Here is a 6,703-nt window from a genome sequence, read left to right as displayed (position 1 = left end):
AGGTTAGAATGCAACATCTATCCTCTAGCCAACTAAATTTAACTACATATTTCTTTATCTATAAACTAGACTTAAGTATTTCTATTTTGGCCTTTGCATCCGAAATTTTAAATTGAAGAATGAGTTTAGTGATAGTGCAGCTAGGTTTTCTCTCTCCCCTTGGCCCCAAGTCACATCTCAGGGAATGGCTTCTCACATTAGGACTAATTTGTCAACTTCTGTGAGACAGAATAAATACAGCAGGAGATGCATGAGGTGATAAAGGATTAAACTTTTTCCATGGTTCCAATTATAACTTTTACTAGGTGTCCAACTCCCTACCTATATTTAGTGCACTAACTTTTAGCTCAGGATAAAGAACACAGGCTTTCCAAACCTGCAAGATACAAGTTTAATTCTCAGGCACATGGATTACTGAGCACACACAGAAAGAGTGTATTAGAAATATATTCTCTTTCTTCTGCATTCAGATAGCTAGCTTGGACTGAAGTGCATCTTTCTTATAGGACCTTACTAAAGGACACACACCAAAATCCTGATGTTTTCCTATCAATTCTCTTAAAACTTCCATTTGATATGGACATTGCCTAAAACCTAAAATTCAACAGATTGTTGCTTGGTACATGTTAAGTATTCCCAAATCTCCTAGCTAGGGCTAGGGAGGCTTGCTATTATGCATCCCACCTGGACTCACTGGTTTTACATTCGAGACTGTGTCATTTGTTGACACCAGTACAATTTAATGCATTAATCAGAAAGAAAAACACAACAGCAGCAATGTCCACAATAGCCAAACTGTGGAAAGAACCTAGATGTCCATCAACAGATGAATGGATCAAGAAGATGTGGTATATATACACAATGGAATACTATGCAGCCATCAAAAGAAATGAAATCTTGCCATTTGCGACAACATGGATGGAACTAGAGCGTATCATGCTTAGCAAAATAAGTCAAGCAGAGAAAGACAACTATCCTATGATCTCCCTGATATGAGGAAGTGGTGATGCAACATGGGGGCTTAAGTGGGTTGGAGAAGAATAAATGAAACAAGATGGGATTGGGAGGGAGACAAACCATAAGTGACTCTTAATCTCACAAAACAAACTGAGGGTTGCTGGGGGGAGGGGGTTTGGGAGAAGGGGGTGGGATTATGGACATTGGGGAGGGTATGTGCTTTGGTGAGTGCTGTGAAGTGTGTAAACCTGGTGATTCACAGACCTGTACCCCTGGGGATAAAAATATATGTTTATAAAAAATAAAAAATTATAAAAAAAAAAAAAGACAACTTCCAAAGAGACCATGGGTTGAGTGACCTCTGAAATAAATATCCATCAAAATGAAAGCTAGGTCATTATTAAAATATGTTTAACTTCATTGAAGACTATTCTGGTTAACCCCCTTAGAACTACTGACCTGAGAGAGAGAGAAAAATTAAAATGGCGTGCCAAACTTGGTCCAGACTGACAAAAAAAAAAAAAAAAAAAAGAAAGAAAGAAAGAAAGAAAAACACAAACTTTTACATTTTGAGATTCTTACTCTCTTCCAATTTAACAGTCTGTTTTGAATTTCACCTTTTTATTCAAATTCAGGAATTCAAAGGATAAGGTATTATTAGATAGTTTTCATTTCTCCTCTTAAAATTTTATCTGGTTGCTAGAGGTAAATTCTTTACCATTATGGCATTGCCAGAGGGAAACAAGATTTGCTTGGTGTCTAAATTTGTTGCTGAATGGCCCATTTTTGATACAACTTGTAATCTAATCTCTCAAAGTGTTGTTGTTTCCCCTCTGCCCTTATCTCAAAATGTATGGATAGTTAGTGTCTTCTCAGTAAGATCTTCTATCTAATCCATGGATTCATATCACAGCTTCTGCCATGAGTTTCCATCACCCTATCCTGCAAGCAGTAGGCTTATTGTGAACCAAGTTTACCTACCTCTTAAGAAATTCCATATTTCCTTTTCAGCCCACTGTCATCAAGAAAGCTGCAGGAATGGAGTGGTTATCAATGGCGCCTGGTCCACTCTACTTAAACAGAACATGCTGTTTTTCTTCTTGATTGTGGTTGCCTATATTGGGCAAACTTCCTGCTGGGAAGCAGGGCACAAGCCATAAGCTGTTTTTGAATTCTGGTCTCCCTGAAAGTATCTACCCCTTACCCCTTGGTGTTTTAACCCTAAGGTGAAAGCCAGGAAATACATGTCTCAGACATGAACTCTTTTCTCCTCTTGCAATACCACTGAGATTGCCTCAAATTCATTCTTAGTCAAGCTCACTTCACATGGCGATCAAAGGCCACAGGGAGTTAAATTTTTTCTTCATTCTAGAACGAGGTGCCTTTTTCTTAACAGTGCTAGCCAAAATGGTGAGACTGTTTCTGATTGGCTTTGTTCTGTCACCCTGCCCATTCCTGAACCAATCATTATGACTAAGTAATAACTTTGGCTGGCCTGATTCATGGGCTTACCACTGTGGTATGGGCATTGGGGCTAGGTTATGGATAGTTGCACCTGAGAAAGAAGGCTAGGACTATATTCGTTAGGATAACTTCCAAATCTGTGGCTTAACAGAATAGAATGCACATAAACTCTAATACAACTGAATCCTTCCACCTGTGGCTTGGCCATCTTTGACACATGGCTTCTAATACAACTGTGTTCATCTGCCTCAAGTTGGTGGGGAGATCTTGGACTTTTCATGTGCTGTTTTTCTGTACAAGAGCTGCAACAGAAGCCCATCACTTCTACTTACATCCCACCTGTTAGAACCTAACTGGTACCCCTAACTGGCAAGCCTTTGCAAGGGAGGTGGGGAAATACAATCTGTGTGTCCAGAAAAAGAATCTAGTGTCTGCGATACCCCAGTATTCTGATGACTAAATATCTGTTTTACCTTCTCTTCCCACACAGAGAATACATCCAACCCCAATGGAGACAATATAAAATTCTGTTCAGTTACTAAGTCCAGCTTAAAGTCTAGGTTTTTAGGTAATGTGCAGTCCTCTCCCTTAGGTCCAGGTGTAACCTATGCACTAAAAAGACAAGTTATCTCTAATCTTACCCCAAGCTTCAGCAAACCCAATGTACTGTGGCAAATCATAGATGGTAATTACATTATGCTCTCATTAGGAAGAGAGGATGTGATACACTAGGCTATGTGGATACATAACATTGATGGAATACTGTACAGGTATTTTGTGATCCACCTCCCCTGAGAACAGAGGAAGTCTTGAGACCTCAATCTAGACTTTGGAAGTAACTCTGTTGTCTTTTATCTTCTGTATAGCACTTGATACCCTCTGATATGTTGTCCGTTATTCTCCATGGCCATATCCTATGTAAACTGTAAAGTGTTTATGCCCTATTTCCTTTTTTTTTTTTTTTTAAGATTTTATTTATTTATTTGAGAGAGAGTGAACACGAGAGGGGAAAGGTCAGAGGGAGAAGCAGACCCCTGCTGAGCAGGGAGTCCCACTTCGGGACTGGATCCCGGCACTCCAGGTTTGTGACCTAAGATCGTGAAGGGAGTCTGTCAACCAACTGAGCCACCCATGCGCCTGCTCTATTTCCTTCTTATGCAAGGTTGGGGTTGAACAGTTGCCTCACTATTTTAATACTTGAATAACATCTGAATCAGGTCAATGATCTGATTAGTAATAAAATTCCTTCAGAAATTTAGTCTTGTAATTTGCTTCCATTTGGTTCCAGTAACTACACCTAAAGTTTGTTCATATTTTTTTTTCTTTTTTAAGTTTATTTACGTAAGTAACTTCTACACCCAACTTGGGGCTTGAACTCATGACCCTGAGATCAAGAGTGACATTCTCTTGAGTGAGCCTGCCAGGCACCCTGACCCAACGTTCTTTCTTATGTAATTCTTGAACTTGATTTACTTCTTTGGTTCCTTGAGCCCATGTCCGTTTCTATAGAACTTCATCTCAGCCACCTTCAAGCCATCTAAAATAATGGTCTTGGATGGGAACACCAAACCTGGATATAATCTTTGTTGCTGTACTGTACTCCAATCTTCTTCCATTTCTTTTTTTTTTTTTTTTCAAGATTTTATTTATTTATTTGACAGAGAGAGATCACAAGCAGGCAGAGAGGCAGGCAGAGAGAGGTGGGGAAGCAGGCTCTCTGCTAAGCAGAAAGCCTGATGCAGGGCTCGATCCCAGGACCTTGAGATCATGACCCGAGCCGAAGGCAGAGGCTTAACCCACCGAGCCACCCAGGCACCCCACAAGGCTTCTTCCATTTCATTTTTTAACCACTCAAGTTCTATAAAGTCAGCATGTCTGATCCTTTCAAGTATTCATATGCATTTGCATTTCTGCCATTCTTTCCTTGAGCTTATCTTTTTAGTAAAACCTTTCTAAAAGCAAAATGTAAAATTCAAAATATGCTATTACTTTTATTCTCTTGAATCATTTCCCTGGAGCTAGTCTCAATAGATAGGTGATATGCTTTTCAGTTATGCTGCCCTACAAAACCTGGGTCTCCTTCTTCTGGCCTCCTATATCAGTTTCTCCAACATCTGCTACATCATCACTAAGCCAATGCAACATATTCTAGATTACTGTCCTAGCAGTATTCCCCTTCTGGTACCAATTTCCGGATTAGTTATGGTCATTCTGGCTCCTAGAACATATAAATTCTCAAATCTCAGTTTTCTCTCTTATAATAAGTCCAAAAAAAGAGTTTTTCTAATTTGAAGGTGGAGATCTTCCAAGTTGTGATTTAGCTATTCATGTGCCACTTTTCTGGCACTGGCATCTCGAACATATAGTTTTCAAGGTTATGATACTCACTTGCTACAAGCTGATGGAGAAAGAGTAAGGGAGGATGTAAGGAACTTTATTAAACCTGAAAATGAATGCATCACTTCCATTCACATTTCATTTGCTAAAAGTCAACCCCATGGCCGCAACTAAATGCAAAGGAAATTGGGAATTTTAGTCTAGCTGTATGTCCAGGAAGAAGAAATGTTGAAATGTTTCATGAATGGCTAGTCAAGTCTTTGCCAAGGCTCTTAAAAAAAAAAAAAAAAAAAAAAAAAAGGCTAGCCAAAAATAACAGAAAGTCACTGCAGGCACTCTGTCTAATAACAGGGTAGCTTGACCAAATTTTACTAGTCCCAACAAGATATTTTACTACTATGTAAAAGAGCAAGAATTTATTTTTTAGTAATGGGATTAAAGAGGGGTTTTGTTAGTGTGATAGTACAGAAGTTAGAGTGCAAAGGGTTAACAAGTAAAATTCAGATAACAATCTTCTTTAAAGAATTGTGAAGGAAAGGAAATGGAGTGGAACCAGAAATACGGAGGATTAAAGATAGAAAAGGTAATAAAAGGAAGAGAAAGCAGCTACTGGAACTAGAGCGCAGATGGATAATTCATCTCTGTAAGAGCAGGGAATGTCTCATTCCTCTGATACTGGAGAAAAGGAAAGTTCTGGAAGTATCTAAGTCTTCAGCATTTGGAAAGTTGAACTTTATGCCTAACACCATCAATCTTCTTTTGATGTTTGAAGTAAAGTCATATAATGAAATGTGGCTAGGACTTAAGACTGTAAAAAGTATTTTGGTGGGAAGAGAAAAGAAGGTGCTGATGGATATACAGCTGTGCTCCTAGACCCTAAACCTGTAGTGGTGTGATACACAGTGTAATGTTCTGCCCAGCAACTCAGCAACCACTGTAGGAGAGGAACAGGCAGATAGTTAGCCCAGTGTGTGTTTCTACTACAGCACTTATTTTACTACACAGCCCCTGGAAGCGGAGACTTTGATTTCAAAACCTATGCACACAGTAGGAACATGATGAATTTTTGTTTGAATGAATTGATTCAGTCATTGCCAATTCTGCCATAGTACTCTGTAGAGTACTGGCAACTGCCCACATTTCATATGGTATGCCAATGCTAAAAAGAAAAAAAAAATGCTAAAAAAAAAAAATTCAGGCACACTCAATTAAACTTAGCAGTCTTAAAATGGCAACTATGTCAGCTGAGACATACTTTTTATCCTGTGCCAGTACATCTGCCTTTGATGTTTTCTTCATTTTCCTTATGCCACTGTACTCTTATTGGACCAGAAAGGGCTAATTCTGAATTCAGTAAGATACGCTATTATTTCAGAAAGTCCTGGAAGTCCTTCATACATCCACAAATCAAAACCCCCTTCACCACATTCCTTCCAAGAGATGCACAGACAAGGATGATTATTTATAATGCTCCCTCCACAGATAAAAGCGGAGTCGGGGAGGACTGGAAGACCTACATCAGGGTCATTCCGCGAACCGTCTGCAAAAGTCTGGCACCGATCCTGCTTCCTTCTCCTGTCTTCTCCCCTTTGGAAACTTCCAAGTCGTGGTAATCTCAGACTTCACCTCATCGAAGTCCGTAGCACACAACCGTAAAGTCAGGGCCGGGAAGTCTGTAACTCAACACTGAGGGCTCTCTCACGCGCACGGCGCCATCTCTCACAGACCCGCAGCCCTCAGCGGCCTTCGGAGGTGGGAAACATGGCCAGGAGCGAAACTACGTACGACAGTCCAGAAAGAGGCCCCACCTCCCGGGTCTGGCGCTCCGGGCCTCCCGCTCACAAAAGCGTCGGGACGGCGCTTCCGCGCCGGCTTCCCAGCCTACCCGGGGCGTTCCTCCGCAGCCTGCCCGGGGGCCGCCCGCCCCGCCGCGCGGCCCGCCCGC

The sequence above is a fragment of the Mustela putorius genome, unplaced genomic scaffold (assembly GCF_011764305.1).
Source record: "Mustela putorius furo isolate JIRA1106 unplaced genomic scaffold, ASM1176430v1.1 tig00000430_pilon_pilon_pilon, whole genome shotgun sequence".
Classification (NCBI taxonomy): domain Eukaryota; kingdom Metazoa; phylum Chordata; class Mammalia; order Carnivora; family Mustelidae; genus Mustela; species Mustela putorius.
This window is presented reverse-complemented; position numbering follows the sequence as displayed.